This window comes from Euphorbia lathyris, chromosome 4, assembly GCF_963576675.1.
Source record: "Euphorbia lathyris chromosome 4, ddEupLath1.1, whole genome shotgun sequence".
NCBI classification, from domain to species: domain Eukaryota; kingdom Viridiplantae; phylum Streptophyta; class Magnoliopsida; order Malpighiales; family Euphorbiaceae; genus Euphorbia; species Euphorbia lathyris.
In genome coordinates, this window is record NC_088913.1 from 22753214 (window position 1) to 22776653 (window position 23440).

A 23440-nucleotide genomic window follows, 5' to 3' on the forward strand; every position below is an offset into this window, starting at 1 on the left:
TTGTTTTTCGGTATGTTTTATGCCTTTTATGGCCTTTTATGCTCTTTGTAGTCGTTTTGGTCTCATTGTGGATTTTGTAAGGTTTTTTACCTTTTTCATTTCTTGTTGTAATTGTTCTTTTCGTATCTAACGAAGTTATAAGCATTTTCATAAAAAAAAAAAAAAAAAAAAATTAGTGTTATTCCATTCCGACTTTTTTTTTCCCATGTATACATAAATTGTAGAAATAAAAGATATAACTATTTAATAATATGAGCTAATGAACTGATAATCTTTTCTTGGTAAAAAAGTGTGAATGCTCATAATCATCACGTTTTGAGTTATATATCTAGAAATAAATGTGTGAAATTTTCTATAATTATAATTATTTAAATACATAACTTGTTATGTCAAAATCCATATCCTTGCCATTTTAATGCATATATTATTTATCTTCACATACTCTTTCTTTCAAACTAATTGTTGGTAAAAAATAAGTTAAGTTACATTTTAGCCTGTTGGTTGAGAGTTTACCTATGACACTAGAGGTCATGGGTTCGAATCACATCCGGGTGGGATGTGTTAAGGGTTTTTCTTCATCTTTGATGTAATTTTCCTTTGTTTAATGTAAGTGCATTGCGCACAACTTTAAAAAAAAAAAATTGAATAAAAAAAACATTATATATAATTTATTATATTATTTTTTGGGATATTTTGGGTGTCCTCACGAGCGGTTTTTCGGGGGCGAGGCAGGATCCCCACGGTTCGGGGGTAGTAATACCCACCCCGCCAAATTTAATATTCGGGTGTAAAACTTCCCCCGCTCCTAGCCCCGCATCCAAAGGTTTTGATTTTTTCCTGTCCCCGTCGGTTCGGATCTCACGGTTTTCGTATTTTTTCCCGCCATATTGTCACCCTATACATCACAATTAATGTGGTCAAAATATAAAAATATATTTTGTCTCTACTTTATAATTCTTATTTTTTTTCAGTCTTTAATAATTATTGTTTTGTTTTGTTATTTTCTTAACTGTTTTCATTTTGTATATTTATTACAATGGTCAATTCATTTTTATTAGTTATATTTATTCTACTTTAATGTTTATTAAGGTAATATTCCATCAAAAAAAATTAAGCTAATAGATTTTTGTCTATCTTGCATTTTTTCAACTATTCACAATAGTGAGAAGAATCTCAAATAAAAAAGAATTTACATATTGACATATTATTGTTGTTGTTTTTTTTTTTTTTTTTTTTGAAGCAAATCAATCAATATAGTATTTATGATGAGAGAGATAATGTAAACTCATATATTATATGAACTAACACAAAAGGTCTCTAAAACACTTTTTACATATTGACATATTATTGTTGTTGTTTTTTTTTTTTTTTTTGAAGCAAATCAATCAATATAGTATTTATGATGAGAGAGATAATGTAAACTCATATATTATATGAACTAACACAAAAGGTCTCTAAAACACTTTTTATAAATTCTCTTTCCGTCCACTAGTACAAATATAAATAGATATAATAGTGGAAACAGATAGAATTTACGTTTTAGAGGCATTTTAGATTAGTTTGTATCCTAACTGTAAAGAAAATATATGAGTTTACGTTACCTTCCCTAATAAAAATGAATTAACATTATACTAAATATACAAAATGAAAGAGGTAAAAATGAATTAACAAGCCTTGCAACGTTTCATTTTTTTAATATTTAATGGGTTCTTCCAAAATTTGAAATAGGGAGACTATCCCAAATAAATAAAATCCGGAAATATGGTTAATTTTATGAATGGTAATAATATTTAGCTTTTGACCATTCGAACTACGCATTTATGTCAACACTTAAGAAAGATGTAAAATCTGTTCCAAACAATACTTTTTTATGTGTTTTTTAGAAAATCAGAAAATAGTTATCTGTCTTAAGAATGTTAGATGTGATTAATTAAAAAAACGAATACAAAAAAGTATATGAACAATAAAACTTGAATAAAAAGAACATAGTTTGATAAATCTGAAGCATGTATTAGCAGTCTCTTTAAGATAAATCTGAGACATGTTTTAGAAAAACAAATTTCATCGTTATTGGCGATCATCTCCCAATATACAACAGATTACGCAAGCAAACTCTTATCATGTATAAATTCATCACCACCAGAGTAGAAAAACAAGAACAATGTGAACGTATATAAAGCAAAAAAATTCAGAGAGTATTTTTTATTTTTCTAGTCCCTAAATTTGACAACTCTATTATATATAAATAGAACTCGAATGGAAATGTTTGTCCACGAATGGACATGATTGTTCATGAATGAACATGATTGTTCACAAACAAACACCATTGTTCATGAAGGGATGTGTTTGTTGATATTTAAATTAGTTTCGTAATGTTATTCAAATTTGTCCAACAGTTTTAACTTCCCAATAAACTTTTATAACATAGCTTTAATATGCATTTTTTGCTCATATACATAAGTTTCAAGCGTCATAATTTGGAAGCATCATGTTTATGTTGAAACACCTTTCCACATAATTTTGATTTGACAAAATTGTTTAAGTATAATTGAAATACATATTCTAAACACACTAAGTTTAAATGCTTTGATTTATTCTACTAATGTGTTTGTTCAATGTTGAGTTAAATTGTTTATAAGACACAAGAATTAAAAGGCCCAAGCCCAATACAAGTGTCAAAACCCAAGTCAAACAACTCAGTACTACTCGGCCCGCGTTTGTCAAAACGTTGTCACTTTGGACAGAACGCAACTCAGCGTAAGAATGATCTAGAAGACCTTCAGGAACAACTTCAAGATGAAGCTGCTGAGTAGATTCGACAAACGTACAAGACAGCAGCTGGCTAAGGAAAACTTCCAGACAAAGTATTTCTACTTTAGGTAAAGTTCAGATGACACAGTATGCTGTCCAGTTGACTTTACCATAAAAGGAGAAACATTCTGCTGAACTGACCGAGAACAGAAGATACACAAATCTGATTGGCCGAGAGCTCTGAGCAAGTCAGGATGACAACGACAGGAAGCCGTTTCCCTCCAACGGTTATTTCGAAATTCGAAATGACCGATGCCCAAACGTCTCTATAAATAGAGTGCCATCAGATACTTCAACACTTACAGAACTTGATCAAGCCATTACGCTGACCAAATATCTACGCAAAGTTCTGCAAGCAAAAAGCAAAGCAATCTTACACTACATTCAATATCTTTTGTGTAAAAGTCTAGAGTGATTATTCAATCATCTAAGGTGTCTTAGCAAATCATTGTTTAGGACAAACACTTATCATTTCTAGAGATTAGAAAGGAGAGGCTGAGTACTCGGTTATAGTACTCAGCAAGAGATTAGGATTGAGTAGAGGTATAGAGGAAGGTACTCTTGTTATACTCAGTTGTTAAGATTGTAAAAGGTTTGAGGCTCTACCTTTAAAGAGCTCAGTAGAGGATTTGAAATCTCGGAACGTGTTCCGGGGACAGGACGTAGGCTTAGAAGAAGCCGAACCTGGATAAATCTGCTGAGTAACGTATTTCTTACCTTAAACTCCTTATATATATTGCTTGCTTAAATAACCAAAACTGACCAAGTAAAAAGGTCAAGCTGAGTTGTGCGCATCGAACATCTGAGCTCAGGAATAGACTTTAAGTGCTATCTCCTGACTCAAGTCAAGAAACTGACCTAGTCACCAGTTGACTAAGCCAGTATCTTACTGATCACTCAGTGCCGCTGTTAAAACCTTTTCTCTTAAGAAAAGAAGTTTGCCCAAACTTAAGAAAAAGTTTAAATAGTTCCTAACCCCCCCTTGGAACTATACTTGCACTGTTATAAGGGACCAACAAGTGGTATCAGAGCCTAAAAGCTCTCTGTAAAAGGTCTAACAACCTTAAGCTGATCCCTACCATGGGCGAAAACAGTACTCGGTTTCTCCCAGGAAACCAAACAACTCAGATACTGCCTGAGGGGCTGTCCATCACTCGGCCTCCCCTATTCTTCGGGTCTAACTATACCTTCTGGAAGAATAGGATGAAAAATTTCATTCAGGCTACAAATATGAGTGTCTGGCTATCTATAGTTCAAGGCCCATTTGTACCTGTCGAAGTTGTGGCTGGCCAAACAGTTGTAAAAGCTGAGGCCAAATGGACAGAGGATGATCTTAAGAAGCTTCAAAATCACGCTTCGGCTATCAATATGCTTCACTGTGCGCTCGATGCTGCAGAATATAATAAAATCTCAGGTTGTGAGTCGGCGCAAGAGATCTGAAAAAAGCTGGAAGTCACCTACGAGGGAACCAATAAAGTAAAGGAGTCCAAGGTGAATCAGCAGATGAGACTGTACGAGCTGTTCGAGATGAACAATGATGAGGGCATCTCAGACATGAATGCAAGGTTTACCAACATCATTAATGAGCTCAAGAGACTTGAGAAAATCTTCACTGAGGAAGAACAAGTCAAAAAGATACTCAGGAGTCTTCCTAAAGACTGGCAAGCAAAGAAGACAGCTGTTGAGGAAGCTCAGGATTTAACCACCTACAAATATGACGAACTCATCGGCTCGTTGCTGACCCATGAGATATCTATGAAAAACTTCGAGGTGAAGGAAAAATCTGAAGACAAGAAGCAGAAATCTCTTGTCATGAAAGCTGACTCCACTGACGGGAGCTCAACTGATGATGATGAGATGGCTATGTTCACAAGGAAGATGAAAAGGCTGTTCAGGAAGAATGACAAATATTCTAAGAAGCCTTACAGAAAGTTTGATAATTATAAGGCTGACTCAAGCGACAGCAAATACAAAAAGGACAGCTCAAAGCTCATTACATGCTTTGAGTGCCATCAAACCGGCCATATTAAGTCAAGCTGCCCCACACTGAGGAAAGACAAGAAGAGCGGCAAAAAGGCAATGGTGGCTACATGGAGCGACAGTGATGAGTCTTCATCTACAGAAACTGAGGCCACCGAGTCAGCGAAGATATGCTTCATGGCTGACGAACTTGCTGAGCCGTGCGGTTCTGAGCATGCTGACCTATCCGTCGCATCAGATGACGAGGAGCAATCAAATGAGGTAATTACTCTTTCCCAGCTCAGAAACGATATGGTTAATGCCCTGAGTGATCTCTACACACTTGTCAAGAAGTGTAATAAGAAAGTTAGAGCACTCAGCAGGCGTTGTGATGAAGTGGAAGAGGTCAAACTGAGTGACCTCAGATTCCTTCTTCAGGACAATTCAACTCTGCATGATAACATGAAGATCATACATGAGTCTGTTTCTGAAGTCCAATCAGTTTCAAAGAAACTGAGAAAGGACGTCACAACTATCCAGAACCAACTAATGGTTCCAAATAAAAGAAACATTCCTCTGAGAACTCAGTACCAAGGTACTCAGCAGAGATGGAATCCCCAGCGAAAATTCCAGTGTGACTTTTGTGGGAAGAAAGGACACACCACTAAGGTGTGCTGGCACGCTCAGCACTGGGGTGCTGACAAGTCAGTGAAACATCCTAAACAGAAGGTCAGCTGTGACTTCTGTGGAAAGAATGGCCATACTGTCTAAGTATGTCGCCATAAAATAAAATATGATGCTTTACCTGTTGCACCTAACAAGCAAGGACCCAAAAAGAATTGGGTACCCAAAAGTAACTAGTTACAATGCAGGTAAGCCTGAGATGTGCCGAGAAGTCAAAGATGTGGTATATTGACAGCGCATGCTCGAGGCATATGACTGGTGATGAAACTCAGTTCATCACGTTTGAGCGTAAACGAGGAGGAAGTGTAAGTTTTGGAGACAACAAGAACAGTAAGATAGTAGGGTCAGGAACCATTGGAGGTAATCCTACTATTGAATCTGTCTCCCTAGTCAGCGGACTCAAATATAACTTACTCAGCGTAGCTCAGCTATGTGACAATGGGAGAAAAGTTATATTTGATGCTACTGGATGTAAAATATACGAGGGTGAATAAAATGAGTTAATTTTAACTGCCCCTCGCATAGATAATGTCTTTATGCTAGACTTAGAGAAAAAGTTTTCAAAAACTGTATGCTTAGTATCAAAGGAAGAAAATTCCTGGCTATGGCACAGGAGACTTGGTCATGTAAGCATGGACCTCCTGGCCAAATTAGCAAGAAAGCAATTGGTTGAGGGACTGCCTGAACTTAAATTTGAAAAAGATCAATTATGTCACGCTTGCCAAGCTGGAAAACAAACCAAACAATCTTTTCACAGCAAAAATATTGTCTCAACTAAGCGTCCGTTAGAGTTACTACACTTGGATCTCTTCGGTCCAGTCCAGCCGCTGAGTCTGGGTGGAAGAAGATTTTTCTTGGTCATTATAGATGACTTCTCTCGGTACACGTGGGTTATCTTGCTGACCAGCAAGGATGAGACCTTTGAGACATTTTCAAATTTGGTTAGAAAAATTGAAAATGATAAAGGCCTAAAATTAGCTCACATCCGTAGCGATAATGGTGGAGAATTCAAAAACCAAAAGTTTGTCGAATTTTGTGAAGCCAGCGGCATTGACCATTTTTTTCTGCTCCTAGAACACCTCAACAAAATGGGGTTGTTGAAAGGAAGAACAGAACTCTGGTTGAAATAGCCAGGACAATGCTGGATGAGCATAGGCTTCCAAAGTATTTTTGGGGAGAGGCTGTTAACACAGCGTGCTATATTCTCAATAGGGCTCTAGTTAGACCTATATTAAAGAAAACCCCCTATGAACTTTGGAAAGGACGAAAGCCCAACATTGGATACTTTCGTGCCTTTGGCTGTAAATGTTTTATTTTAAATACCAAAGATAGCTTAGCAAAGTTTGACTCAAAAGCTGATGAGGCTATCTTTTTGGGCTACTCAACAAACAGCAAAGCATACAGAGTTTTTAATAAGCGAACTCAAGTTATAGAAGAGTCAGTACATGTGGAGTTCGAAGAAACTAACCATGCAGGTAGATACCAGCCGCTGACCGAAGATGATCCACACTCAGTAACCGCTGACCAAGAACCAGCTACTGAGTCATTCACGAAAAGGCTGACCAAGAGTAAGAGTGAACCTAAGATTACTTTTACTGACCCATCTACTTCTGCAGAGATTGTTGAAACACAGACAGCACAAGACATAAATCTACCTAAAGAGATAAGGATTCCAAGAGGGCACTCAGAAAGTGAAATCCTTGATTCTGCTGGGAATACCCTGATGACGAGGAATCAACTCAGGAAGTACCTCATCAATGTAGCCTTCGTCTCAGTATAGGAACCTAAGAACTTCACTAATTCTGAGGAAGATGAATTCTGGATGAACGCAATGCAAGAGGAGCTCGATCAATTCAGAAGAAATGATGTATGGGAGCTAGTGCCTCATCCAAAGAGTCAAAAGACCATTGGAACAAGATGGGTCTTCAGGAACAAGATGGATGAACAAGGGAATGTAGTCAGGAACAAAGCAAGGCTTGTAGCTCAGGGCTACAGTCAGTAAGAAGGTATTGACTACAGTGAGACCTTTGCCCCAGTGGCAAGGCTAGAAGCTATTAGGATCTTATGTGCATATGCATCTTACATGAACTTTAAATTATTCCAAATGGATGTCAAAAGTGCATTTATTAACGGAGTTATAAACGAGGAGGTTTATGTTAATCAACCTCCAGGTTTTGAGGACCCTAAATTCCCAAACCACGTTTCTAAACTAAAAAAGGCTCTGTACGGCCTCAAGCAAGCACCACGTGCTTGGTATGAGAGGCTGACCAGTTTTCTGCTGACTAGAAATTATGTCAGGGGCAAAGCTGATACAACCTTATTCATTAAGAGAAAGGGTAAAGATACCCTGCTGGCCCAAATTTATGTTGATGATATAATATTTGGTGCAACTAACGAATCAATGTGCAAGGAGTTTAGCAAACAAATGCAGACTGAGTTTGAAATTTCCATGATGGGAGAACTCAACTTCTTCCTCGGTCTTCAAATTAAACAAGGAAAGAACGGCATCTTCATCAGTCAAGCCAAATATGCCAAGGAGATATTAAGGAAATATGATTTGGAAAATTGCAAGCCAATATCCACTCCTATGGGCACTGACACTGTCCTATGCGCTGACGAGAATGGTAAGTCAGTAGACAGCAAATTATATCGAGGTATGATAGGCTCTCTACTTTACTTAACAGCAAGCAGACCGGATATTCAGTTCTCAGTATGCTACCGTGCTAGATATCAATCTAACCCTAAGGAATCTCATTACATTGCTGTAAAAAGAATCCTTAGATATTTGCAAAGCTCAGTGAACGCAGGTTTATGGTATCCCAATACTCATGATTTCACACTCATCGGATACACTGACGCTGACTATGGACGGGATAAGCTGGAACGTAAAAGCACCTCTGGAGGATGTCACTTCTTAGGAAGCTGTCTTGTATCCTGGTTCAGCAAAAAGCAGGCGTCAGTAGCCTTGTCTACCACTGAAGCTGAGTACATTGCTGCTGGTCATTGTGTTGCTCAAGTCCTATGGATTAAGCAACAGCTTGAAGACTATGGTGTTCAAATAAAGACAATTGAAGTCAAATGTGACAACAAAAGTGCAATTGATCTTTCAAAGAACCCAATTCAACACAGCAGAATGAAGCATGTCAGCATCAGACATCACTTCATTAGAGACCATGTACTTGATAGGGGTCAAAAACCCCTATCTTTGGGTACGGTTTTAGGACGGGTTTTAGAGTTATTTAGTTAATAAGCGAGCAATTCTCGCATTTAAATGCTTTTGTGTGAGTTAGTTAGAAATTGGAAACGTTCTATTTACTTTTCGTCGTTTAGGCTCGTTTTATGATCAATTTAGGCAAATACGGTCAAACTAGCATGCATAGTATAATTCCGTCATCTTTTGAAGCTAATTGGTCCGTCAAAAGTCGCACCAAACGAAGCGTTTGCTTAAAATAAGCGATTGACGGATCAATTTAGCTTTCGGACTAATGTTATCTGGAGTTTCTATACGTGCGCAGGTGTAAGTTCGGGCGAAAAAAGGATATAAAGGATACTCGGTAAGAATCGAGCGCGTTCCGGGCGAAAACGCTCGGCGAGCAGGCCCCTGGAGGCCTACTTACCGAGCAGGCCCCTGGAGGCCTGCTCGCCTGCTCGGCGAGCAGGGGGCTGCTCGTCACGAGTAGCCCTGCTCGCCGAGCAGCTCGTCCTGCTCGGCGAGCAGCCCTGCGGGAATTGGTCAAAAAGACCAATTCCGCCCCACGAAGCCACGATTGGCCCCACGTCTTCCTACACCAATAAGGACACGAAAATAGGTCAAAACGAGGCCCGAGCCGCGTCTATAAATAGGATTTTTTTCATTGTAATTTAGATATCTTTTTCCTTTGTAATTTTCTTAGCTTTTCACCTTGAGAAATCCTCTCCACCTCCTCCATATCCTTCAAACCTCCATTGAAGACACCTCCGAAGCTCCATTCACCGAGGATTGCTCAAGCTTCATCCTTAAATCCTAGAAAGACGCCTGCATTGGTAGACAGGTTCCCTGAAAGGGATTTTTCTTCTTTTACATTCTGTCTAGCCTCTGATACATGCTATGAATTCTAGGTTTATTGTAACTTCGTGACAATGTTTCCATCTTTGATATATATTATAGTTCTTGTTTATTCAATTGTTTTGATGTTTTAATTTTTGTCTTACTCTTTGTCTGATTGGTTTAACTCATTCGATAATCCCAAAATTAGGTTGGCACATATTGCGAGCTGGATCTGACCTAGTCAGTGCCTATAGGATTGACGACCCTATAGAAGATTAAGCCCAAATTACTGAGCCTTAGAGCTAGTTTCGGCCTTACAAGGGAATCACGAACTAGGGACTTTAGGAGGATAGGTCGGGTTAATCGCCTTGGACACAAGTGACTTAGGTTTCAATTCAATTGTTTAAACATTCTATTTTCATTATCATCGTATCCCTTCATGTTCCTTCGGTTAATTGCATTGGTAAAAGATCACGTAGGAGTAGTTTAACTTAATTAGGGGTAGAGTAACTTAGTTAGAATCAGATAACTTAGCTAGGAATAGCGTAATTCAACCTAGGAGTAGATTAATTTAATCAAACAAACTCAAAACCCCTAAGCCTAGATAACATCCAAGATCGAGTAGCTCGGTACTTGCAGAAATAAATCCTATGGACGATAACCTGGACTTAACCAGAAATTTATTACTTGATAACGACGGGGTACACTTATCCCTTAGTGAGTTCTCATCTCTAACGTAGGTGAGGGCGCATCAAGTTTTTGTCAAGTCAGTCCCAACAGAAGAAAAAGAAATAGATATATAGGCTAGCTCAGTATAGGCTAAGTATGTAGTATGTATTTCTTTTTGCCTATCCTTGAACTGTTGATTGTAAACACTGACTATCTATTTTGAAATCAACACTTGCATCTTCCGTTGAAAACTCTGAGTTATGAATTATTTGTATACGATGCTGTGTATAATGTCATTATGTATCTTCAATTAAATCAGCTACGTTTAATACTCATGAAACTTATTGATTGAAACCAATACTGATAACATGTTTGACATTGACTTATATGCCTATATAACACTGTCTTATAGAACTCATTGAACAACAAATTACTCAGCGCACTCTAAATGTTTAAACCTTCCGCTTAATACTGAGTAAATAGAATATGTTACATAAGCTTACCTATCTCTGAAAACTGACCTTAGACTTACTCGATTAAACCTTTAAATGTTTAGAGTAAAACTAAGTCAGTAGCTCAACCCTGACGGGGGAGTTTGCTAAAATAATAGGTCAACTATCATGGGGGAGCCCAACACTGAGTTCCTCGCTGAATAGTTTTGCCAACATCAAAATGGGGGAGTTTGTTGAAACACCTTTCCACATAATTTTGATTTGACAAAATTGTTTAAGTATAATTGAAATACATATTCTAAACACACTAAGTTTAAATGCTTTGATTTATTCTACTAATGTGTTTGTTCAATGTTGAGTTAAATTGTTTACAAGACACAAGAATTAAAAGGCCCAAGCCCAATACAAGTGTCAAAGCCCAAGTCAAACAACTCAGTACTACTCGGCCCGCGTTTGTCAAAACATTGTCACTTTGGACAGAACGCAACTCAGCGTAAGAAGGATCTAGAAGACCTTCGGGAACAACTTCAAGATGAAGCTGCTGAGTAGATTCGACAAACGTACAAGACAACAGCTGGCTAAGGAAACTTCCAGACAAAGTATTTCTACTTTGGGTAAAGTTCAGATGACACAGTATGCTGTCCAGTTGACTTTACCATAAAAGGAGAAACATTCTGCTGAGCTAACCGAGAACAGAAGATACACAAATCTGATTGGCCGAGAGCTCTGAGCAAGTCAGGATGACAACGATAGGAAGCCGTTTCCCTCCAACGGTTATTTCGAAATTCGAAATGACTGATGCCCAGACGTCTCTATAAATAGAGTGCCATCAGATGCTTCAACACTTACAGAACTTGATCAAGCCATTACGCTGACCAAATATCTACGCAAAGTTCTGCAAGCAAAAAGCAAAGCAATCTTACACTACATTCAATATCTTTTGTGTAAAAGTCTAGAGTGATTATTCAATCATCTAAGGTGTCTTAGCAAATCATTGTTTAGGACAAACACTTATCATTTCTAGAGATTAGAAAGGAGAGGCTGAGTACTCGGTTATAGTACTCAGCAAGAGATTAGGATTGAGTAGAGGTATAGAGGAAGATACTCTTGTTATACTCAGTTGCTAAGATTGTAAAAGGTTTGAGGCTCTACCTTTAAAGAGCTCAGTAGAGGATTTGAAATCTCGGAACGTGTTCCGGGGACAGGACGTAGGCTTAGAAGAAGCCGAACCTGGATAAATCTGCTGAGTAACGTATTTCTTACCTTAAACTCCTTATATATATTGCTTGCTTAAATAACCAAAACTAACCAAGTAAAAAGGTCAAGCTGAGTTGTGCGCATCGAACATCTGAGCTCAGGAATAGACTTTAAGTGCTATCTCCTGACTCAAGTCAAGAAACTGACCTAGTCACCAGTTGACTAAGCCAGTATCTTACTGATCACTCAGCGCCGCTGTTAAAACCTTTTCTCTTAAGAAAAGAAGTTTGCCCAAACTTAAGAAAAAGTTTAAATAGTTCCTAACCCCCCCTTGGAACTATACTTGCACTGTTATAAGGGACCAACAGTTTAGATAAATAAGGTAAAACAAATACAGAACTTATAATAGTCTTACCATCAAGCATATACAAACCCACCTTGGTAGATTTTATTAGAACAAGTACTCTAGAAGACACCTTCAATGCTCCTCCACGATCACTGAATTTTCACCAATTGTTATCAAGAGTGCTAAAAAAATTAGATTTTTTCTCATATCTCGAACATACAAACATTTGTCAATGTTCTTACAATACCATCATACATCCGAAATTAAAGGTCCTAATACCATAATCTTTACATATAGCATCATTACCCATCAGAACAATACCACGAGTAATAAAAAAAATCAATAAAGAAAATATCTCCTTATAAAGACATATGTTGTATAAACATTACCAAATCAAACTCAAAATTATCCCTTTTTTGTGGCTTCCTTGTGAAGTATTTTCAACATATTTATCATTTTCATTCATATGATTCTTTCTCCTAAAGTAATTAACTCTTATATACCGAGTAGTAAATTTGGTTCCTCTAGCTATACCTTTTCATTTATTACTAGTCGAACCCCAATCAAAATTTCTTTCCCGAAGCTAAATATGCACTTCCATTTGGTATTTATCCAAAAATAAATAAACCAGAAAATAGAACTGTATTAAAATACTGTATTTTACAAAAACATGTAAATTTACTTAAAGCATATCTAATTATAGGGATTCAGTTATAGAATAACCATTTTTCTGAAGAATTGATTCATTCGAAACCCAAAAGTCAAAATGTGAAAATAAAAACAAAAAGAACTAAAAAACGAACCAATAAATAAATGAAATTAATCCAAAATTAGAGATTGCACTCCACTCCGAGATTTCCGAGGCTGAGCAATTGTGCTCGTGCATGTGCTTATGCGGTATTATATACCCACCGCCACCACGACGTCCCCGGCCAGATCGACCACCACGTCCACCATGTCCGCTGCGGCCGCCACCTTTAGCTTCTGTCGTTGTTAATAATAAAGCAATGAGTAAGGCCACGAGAATGAAGGTTCCATTGTTGAGTTTTTTCATATTCGCAAGAAAGAAAATTAAAGAAATGAAAAACCCTAAACCCAATTAACTAACCATTTTACCATAAATTCTATGATTATTATATTGGAAAAAAATAATCATACGTTGTAGTATCCAATAGTAATTAGATATGTGTTAATAAAAATAAGGCTAATTAAAATTAATAAAAAAGGTAACCTGCTATAATAGGTAATATTTAATTATGGAAATTTTAAAGATTATTAATTACAAAGTAAATAATATATGAGTTCCTATATTTTAATCTAATCATTATTTAGTCATTATATGTTAATAAAACACAATTCAGTCCTTAATTTTAGCTCAATTCAATAGCTTAGTCCCTTATAGAGAGATTAATCTGTTGAATAATTTAATAATTTAACTGATAAACCTGTTGATCAAAATAAAAAATAAGAAGTAAACAATATATTATTAAAATATGAGAACTAAACAATATGTTAGATATTTAACATAGGGACTGATAAAATAAAAAATTTACGTAAAACTCTATTTTCACAGGGTTTGTGAATTTGTTTCTCCTAAAATAAAAAGGTTACCTAAATTTAGCAAAACTATACGTAAATTATATCTAAAAATAAAATATTTACGTAAAGTTTAAAGATTTTACGTAAAACTCTAATTTTCACAAGGTTTGTGGATTTTTTCTCCTAAAATAACAAGGTTACGTAAATTTAGTCAAACCTTACATAAATTATGTCTAAAAATAAAAGATTTACGTAAAATTCATAGGTTTTACGTAAAACTCTATTTTCAAAAGGTTTGTGAATTTTTTTTATCCTAAAATAAAAAGGTTACGTAAATTTGGTCAAACTATACGTAAATTATATCTAAAAATAAAATCTTTACGTAAAGTTCAAAGGTTTTAAGTAAAACTCTAATTTTCATAATGTTTGTGGATTTTTCTCCTAAAGTAAAAGGGTTACGTAAATTTAGTCAAACCTTACGTAAATTATGTCTAAAAATAAAAGATTTACGTAAAATTCATAGGTTTTACGTAAAACTCTATTTTCAAAAGGTTTGTGATTTTTTTCTCATAAAATAAAAAGGTTACGTAAGTTTAGCCAAACTATACGTAAATTATATCAAAAAATAAGCTATTTACCTAAAGTTCAAAGGTTTTAAGTAAAACTCTAATTTTCACAATTTTTGTGGATTTTTCCTCCTAAAATAACAAGGTTACGTAAATTTAGTCAAACCTTACGAAAATTATGTCTAAAAATAAAGGATTTACGTAAAATTCATAGATTTTACATAAAACTCTATTTTCACAAGGTTTGTGAATTTTTTTCTCCTAAAATAAAAAGGTTACGAAAATTTAGTCAAACTATACTTAAATTATATCTAAAAATAAAATATTTACGTAAAGTTCAAAGGTTTTACATAAAACTCTAATTTTCACAATGTTTGTGGATTTTTCTCCTAAAGTAAAAGGGTTACGTAAATTTAGTCAAACCTTACGTAAATTATATCTCAAAATAAGAGATTTACGTAAAATTCATAGGTTTTACGTAAAACTCTATTTTCACAAGATTTTGAATTTTTTTCTCCTAAAATAAAAATGTTAACTAAATTTAGTCAAACTATACGTAAATTATGTCTAAAATAAAATATTTAAGTAAAGTTCAAAGGTTTTACGTAAAACTCTAATTTTCACAAGGTTTGTGGATTTTTTCTTCTAAAATAACAAGGTTACGTAAATTAGTCAAACCTTACGTAAATTATGTCTAAAAATAAAAGGCTTACGTAAAATTCATAGGTTTTACGTAAAACTCTATTTTCACAAGGTTTGTGATTTTTTTTCATCTAAAATAAAAAGGTTACGTAAATTTAGTCAAACTATATGTAAATTATATCTAAAAATAAAAGATTTACGTAAAGTTCAAAGGTTTTACGTAAAACTCTAATTTTCAGAAGGTTTGTGGATTTTTTCTCCTAAAATGACAACGTTACGTAAATTTAGTCAAACCTTACGAAAATTATGTCTAAAAAATAAAAGATTTACGTAAAATTCAAAGGTTTTACGTAAAACTCTATTTTCACAAGGTTTGTGAATTTTTTTCTCCTAAAATAAAAAGGTTACGTAAATTTAGTCAAACTATACGTAAATTATATCTAAAAATAAAATATTTACGTAAAGTTCAAAGGTTTTACGTAAAACTCTAATTTTCACAAGGTTTGTAGATTTTTTCTCCTAAAATAACAAGGTTACGTAAATTTAGTCAAACCTTACGTAAATTATGTCTAAAAATAAAAGATTTACGTAAAATTCATAGGTTTTACGTAAAACTCTATTTTCAAAAGGTTTGTGAATTTTCTTCTCCTAAAATAAGAATGTTACGTAAATTTAGTCAAACTATACATAAATTATATCTAAAAATAAAATATTTACGTAAAGTTTAAAGGTTTTACGTAAAACTCTAATTTTCACAATGTTTGTGGATTTTTCTCCAGGGTTACGTGAATTTAGTCAAACCTTTCGTAAATTATGTCTAAAAATAAAAGATTTACGTAAACTATATAAGTTTTACGTAAAACTCTACTTTCACAAGGTTCGTGAATTTTTTCTCCTAAAATAACAAGGTTACGTAAATTTAGTCAAACTATATGTAAATTATATCTAAAAATAAAATATTTACGTAAAGTTCAAATGTTTTATGTAAAACTCTAATTTTCACAAGGTTTGTGTATTTTTTCTCCTAAAATAACAAGGTTACGTAAATTTAGTCAAACCTTACGAAAATTATTTCTAAAAATAAAAGATTTACGTAAAATTCATAGGTTTTATATAAAACTATATTTTCACAAGGTTTGTAAATTTTCTTCTCCTAAAATAAGAAGGTTACGTAAATTTAGTCAAACTATACATAAATTATATCTAAAAATAAAATATTTACGTAAAGTTTAAAAGTTTTACGTAAAACTCTAATTTTCACAATGTTTGTGGATTTTTCTCTAGGGTTACGTAAATTTAGTCAAACCTTACGTAAATTATGTCTAAAAGTAAAAGATTTACGCAAACTATATAGGTTTTACGTAAAACTCTACTTTCACAAGGTTCGTGAATATTTTTTCTGAAAATAAAAAGGTTACGTAAATTTAGTCAAACTATACGTAAATTATATCTAAAAATAAAATATTTACGTAAAGTTCAAATGTTTTACGTAAAACTCTAATTTTCACAATGTTTGTGGATTTTTTCTCCTAAAATAACAAGGTTACGTAAATTTAGTCAAACCTTACGAAAATTATGTCTAAAAATAAAAGATTTACGTAAAATTCATAGGTTTTATATAAAACTCTATTTTCACAAGATTTGTGAATTTTTAACTCCTAAAATAAAAAGATTACGTAAATTTAGTCAAACTATACGTAAATTATATCTAAAAATAAAATCTTTACGTAAATTTCAAAGGTTTTACGTAAAACAATAATTTTCACAATGTTTGTGGATTTTTTCTCATAAAATAACAAGGTTACGTAAATTTAGTCAAACCTTGCGTAAATTATGTCTAAAAATAAAAGATTTACGTAAAATTCATAGGTTTTACGTAAAACTCTATTTTCACAAGGTTTGTGAATTTGTTTCTCCTAAAATAAAAATGTTACGTAAATTTAGTCAAACTATACGTAAATTATATCTAAAAATAAAATATTTACGTAAAGTTCAAAGGTTTTATGTAAAACTCTAATTTTCACATGGTTTGTGGATTTTTCTCCTAAAGTAAAAGGGTTACGTAAATTTAGTCAAATCTTACGTAAATTATGTCTAAAAATAAGAGATTTGCGTAAAATTCATAGGTTTTACGTAAAACTCTATTTTCACAAGGTTTGTGAATTTTTTTTCTCCTAAAATAAAAAGGTTACGAAAGTTTAGTCAAACTATACGTAAATTATATCTAAAAATAAAATACTTATGTAAATTATGTCTAAAAACAAGAGATTTACGTAAAATTCATAGGTTTTACATAAAATTATATTTTCACAAGCTGTGTGAATTTTTTTCTCCTAAAATAAAAAAGGTTACCTAAATTTAGTCAAACTATACGTAAATTATAGCTAAAAATAAAATATTTACGTAAAGTTCAAAGGTATTACGTAAAACTCTAATTTTCACAAGGTTTGTGGATTTTTTCTCCTAAAATGATAAGGTTACGTAAATTTAGTCAAACTTTACGTAAATTATGTCTAAAAATAAAAGATTTACATAAAATTCATAGGTTTTATATAAAACTCTATTTTCACAAGATTTGTGAATTTTTAACTCCTAAAATAAAAAGGTTATGTAAATTTAGTCAAACTATACGTAAATTATATCTAAAAATAAAATCTTTACGTAAATTTCAAAGGTTTTACGTAAAACAATAATTTTCACAATGTTTGTGGATTTTTTCTCATAAAATAACAAGGTTACGTAAATTTAGTCAAACCTTGCGTAAATTATGTCTAAAAATAAAAGATTTACGTAAAATTCATAGGTTTTACGTAAAACTCTATTTTCACAAGGTTTGTGAATTTTTTTTATCCTAAAATAAAAAGGTTACGTAAATTTGGTCAAACTATACGTAAATTATATCTAAAAATAAAATCTTTACGTAAAGTTCAAAGGTTTTACGTAAAATTCTAATTTTCACAATGTTTGTGGATTTTTCTCCAAAATAAAAGGGTTACGTAAATTATAAAAATACAAGTTTACGTAAATTATGTACAGAACTAAAAGATTTATGAAAAGTTTAATGGTTTTACGTAAAACTCATATTTTTTTGCACAGTTATTGATTTTTTTTTATAAAAATACAAGTTTATATAAATTATTTCTAAAAATAATAAAAAAAATATGTATAGTCAATGGTTTTACGTAAAACTCATCTTTTTTTGCAAAGTTATTTTTTTTTATAAAAATACAAGTTTACATAAATTTAGTGCAATTTTATGTAAAATTAGTCTAAATTTATGTAAATTATGTATAAAAATAAAAGATTTACATAAATTTCAAAGGTTTTACGTAAAACTCTATTTTTCACAAAAGTTTTGTGGATTCTTCTTATAAAATACTAAAGTTACGTAAATTTAGTCAAACGTTACGTAAATTATGTCCAAAAATAAAGGATTTACGTAAAATTAAAATGTTTTACGTAAGACTCGTTTTTACAAACTTATTAAATTTTTTTATAGTAAAAGCAATTTTACGTAAAATTAGTTAAAATTTACGTAAAGTATGTATAAAAATAAAATATTTACGCAAATTATGTATAAAAATAAAAGATTTACGTAAATTTCAAAAGTTTTACGTAAATTTCAAAAGTTTTACGTAAAATTCTATTTTTCACAAAGTTTTTAGATTTCTTATAAAATAACAATTTTACTTAAAATAATATAGGTTTAATTTCAACCTTGAAAGAAACAAATTTAATTGAATTCTTATATGTAATATTTTTTTTAAATTAAACTACAGTAGGGGTGGAGACAGGGGCCCCGGGCCCTTCCGGCCACCGGAACCACATGATCACGAGTAGTTTCGACCCCACTGTCTCCATAAAATCTAAGATTGTGGTGATTCTAGCCTCCCTGTTTTCAAGAAATTTAGCTCGAATGCTATATTAGTATCCCAAAATTGGTCCAAGTCCCGTTAAGTTTTCTCTAAATCCAAAATTTTAATTTTTTTTGGGCATGTTAGGCCCTCTTTAAGTCTAAATTTCTAATTTTGTTTGCCTGGTAGGCCTTTATTAAATCCAAATGGGCTTTTTACATGAATATCATAATTGACTATAAAATTACAACTAAATCATATCATCAAACTTAATTCTCAATATGTCATTTTTTTCTATATATACCAAATAAAATATGTTTTATACCTAATTTAAACAGTTTAAACCCCAATTCATAACTCTCAAACTCTTGACAATATATTCTAGATCCCTAATTTATAAACTTTAATCTTTAAAAATAATGATTTTATTAGTTTGACATAATTCAAAATTATGATTTGACATAATTGTAAATAGTTTTTCAAAACTGAAGTTCTGTGTAATTTTTTCAATTTCTATTTTTTTTGGGCCTGTTAGGCCTTTGTTAAATTTAAATTTATAATTTTGTTCATCTATTAGACCTTTTCTAAATTCGATCTTTTCCTATTAGACACCGATTTAGCAAAAAATTTTTTTACATACCACGTATAAAATCGCCCCCCAACCGAGCAATTCTGTATTCGACACTGAGCTATAGCAATGTCAGTGGCACACTACAAACTAATTCATGTTTCTTTAAGAAAATTAATACGTAGAAAACCATAAAGCTAAAAAAAATCATATGATTGATTCCTGCTTAGATAATAGCAGAAAAAATGGTCAAATATTTCAAACCAGAAAAAATTTATATAAAGTATTATTTGCTCATTAGTCCTCCAAAATCACAAATAGATGATCAGGTAAATAATATTGTGAATTGAAATTATTAATCTTCAACAAGTGAGGAAACAAGTAGGAGAGACGTGGTGTAGAAAAAGAGGTGAGAGAATTTTTGAAAATACCGGAACAAACAGTAACCAGTTGGAAGAATTGAACCACCGGCTAAAATAATTGGATGGTTTAGATTAACTTTAAGTACAATCAATGGTTATTCAAGCCAAGTAAGGGTTTACTTTCTTTTTCAAGGAAGTAACTATAGCCTTCACCCTAATTTTAATTATATTTATAGAAAGAGAAGAGTCTACAACATAATAATATTAGGAAGACGAGTTTCGAAAAATAAATGCAGTATATATTAGGAACGTTTATCAATTAAATTTTGAGGAAATTACACCATTAGTCACTTATTAAATATATTTTACAATTAATATTGGTCGTTATTTTACAATTAATATTGGTCGTTATTTTCTATTAATCAAAATATAAGCTAATTTTTTTTTTTATCCTTTTATCATCTTTAACAGTTGCACACTTTTAGGGAAAAAAACAGTTGCCCAAGTAAACCGCTATTGAATTAAATTTTCAAAATTTCAATGCTAAAATATGAAAGTTTTAATAAGTTTCAGAATTAAATTTACATTCATGGAAATAAATTTTTATATTGATAAGTTTTCTAGTTTCAATCTTAAATATTACAGGAGGAGGAAGATTTACATATGATTATCCAATATTTTCCTTTCAATAAAAGTTGCTGATTTTATTTTAATGGAGGATTTTCTATTTGTTATTTTTAACAAAAGAAACGAATTAGCATCCTTCTTTGTAGGGAAATGCTGTTATAATAGTTTAATAGTATTGACATAATTAGAATTAGTTTTTCTATTATGAGTATTCAGGAATTTTATGTACTACCTCCGTTTTATATTACATGTCTTTCTAGAGATTTTTTTTTGTTTCATATTACATGTCATTTTATACGACCAGTACACGTTAAGTCATCTTTTTTCTGCTATAAAATGCGGGTTTACGAAAATTAATTAGAATAATAGACTTATTATAGAATAAATAAATAGTGGAATCAATAAATAAGGGATAACAACGTCTTTTTTCCAATATCCTTAATTTCTATATAATTTTCTAAAAAGACATGTAATATGAAACGGATGGAGTATTATTTAATATGATTAGTGAGTTTTATGTAAAGAACCCTTAAATTTTCCGTCTGAACCCATCAATTTTTTCTTCTTCCGAAAATGCATATATGTGTTAACAATTATATATATATATATAGGGGAGGGATCAAGTGAGAACCCTCCCTTAGATGAGAACACTTTCTTAGGTGAGAACCACTAAAACTACGTAGTTTTGAGGCTAAAAATTAAAAAAAAACGATGCTGCCATCATGGGGGTTCGAACCTTGGACCCTTAATTTACACTCCATCTTACTTATCACTGAGCTAACTACTTTTCTTGTATAATATGTGCCGCGCTGATTAATATACCATCGCACTATAGCTTTCATTGTTAATATTTGACGCATGCACTTATTAATATTGATTAAATATGCATAATAATGAATTATTAATAGAAAAAAAAGAAATATGCATAATAATGAATTATTAAAAAAAAATTCAAAAACATGCTCCAATTTCTTATTTATTTAATTCCTTTATATTTTGTAATTTATGTTATATAAATTCATTATATTTTTTTAAACATACGTTATAACATATAATTTAACTTTTTTTTGAAACAACATATATTTTAACTTTTAAAACACGAACTATGAAGTTTAGAACGTACGACATATTTTTTAGAACATACGTTATGTTTTTTAGAACATGTGTTATGTTTTTTCGAACATGAGTTATAAATTATATTTTTGGAACAAATGAAAAAACGATCCAAGTATCTACTGATTTTTTTAGAACATTATACTTAATTTTTGGAATACAAACTACAAACTTTAGAACATACGTTATGTTTTTTCATGTGTTATGTTTTTTCGAACATGAGTTATAAATTATATTTTTTGAACAAATGAAAAAACAATCCAGATATCTACTGATTTTTTTAGAACATTATACTTAATTTTTGGAACACAAACTACAAACTTTAGAACATACGTTATGTTTTTTAGAACATACGTTATGTTTTTTAGAACATGTGTTATGCTTTTTCGAACATGAGTTATAAATTATATTTTTGGAACAAATGAAAAAACAATCCAGATATCTACTGATTTTTTAGAACATTATACTTAATTTTTGGACCACAAACTATAAACTTTAGAACATACGTTATGTTTTTTAGAACATACGTTATGTTATTTAGAATATGAGTTATAAATTATATTATAGAACAAATGCAAAAATGGTCCATATATTTACTGTTTTTTTAAACATTATACTTAATTTTTAGAACACAAATTATAAAGTTAAGAACACATGTAACAATATTTAGAACATCGTCCTTAACATTTTAAAACATAAATTACAAAAATATGGAGGAATTAAATAAATAAAAAATTAGAGCATGTTTTTGAATTTTTTTCTATTAATAATTCATTATTATGCACATTTCTTTTTTTTTCTATTAATAATTCATTATTATGCATATTTAATCAATATTAATAAGTGCATACGCGTAAAATATTAAACAATGAAAGCTACAGTATGGTATATTAATCCGCGCGGCACACATTATACAAGAAAAATAATTAGCTTAGTGGTAAGTAACATGAGGTGTAAACTAAGGGTCCTAGGTTTGAACCCCCTTGGCAGCAGTATTTTTTTTGTTATTTTTAGACTCAAAACTACGTAGTTTTAGTGGTTCTCATCGAACCTTGGCCTCCTCATTAACACTCCACACTACTTACCACTAAGCCAATTGCTTTTCTTGCATATTTTGTTGCGCCCTGCTTAATATACCACTGCTCTTGTAGCTTCTATTGTTTAATATTTGATGCATACACTTATTAATATCGATTAAATACGCATAATAATAAATTATTAATAGAAAAAAATGTGCATAATAATTAATTATTAATAGAAAAAAAATCCAAGAACATGCTCTAATTTCATATTTATTTAATTCCTCAATATTTTTGTAATTTATGTTTTAAAATGTTAAGGACGATGTTCTAAATATTGTTACATATGTTATAAACTTTAAAATTTGTGTTCTAAAAATTAAGTATAATGTTTTAAAAAAATAGTAAATATATGAACCATTTTTTTTTGTTTGGTTAAAAAAAACTTATATTCTAAATAATATAACATATGTTCTAAAAAACATAACGTATGTTCTAAAGTTTATAGTTTGTGTTTCAAAAATTAAGTATAATGTTCTAAAAAATCAGTAGATATCTGGATCGTTTTTTCATTTATTCTATAATATAATTTATAACTCATGTTCGAAAAAACATAAACATGTTCTAAAAAATATAACGTATGTTCTAAAAAATATAACGTATGTTCTAAAAAATATGTCGTACAATAACAAAAAAAAAATATGTCGTACATTCTAAACTTCATAGTTCGTGTTTTAAAAGTTAAAATATATGTTGTAACGTATGTTTTACAAAATATATAGTTTGTGTTCTAAAAATTAAGTATAATGTTCTAAAAAATCAGTAGATATCTGGATCGTTTTTTCATTTGTTCTATAAATATAAGTTATAACTCATGTTCGAAAAAACATAACACATGTTCTAAAAAATATGTAGTACGTTCTAAACTTCATAGTTCGTGTTTTAAAAGTTAAAATATATGTTCTAACGTATGTTTTAAAAAATATATAGTTTGTGTTCCAAAAA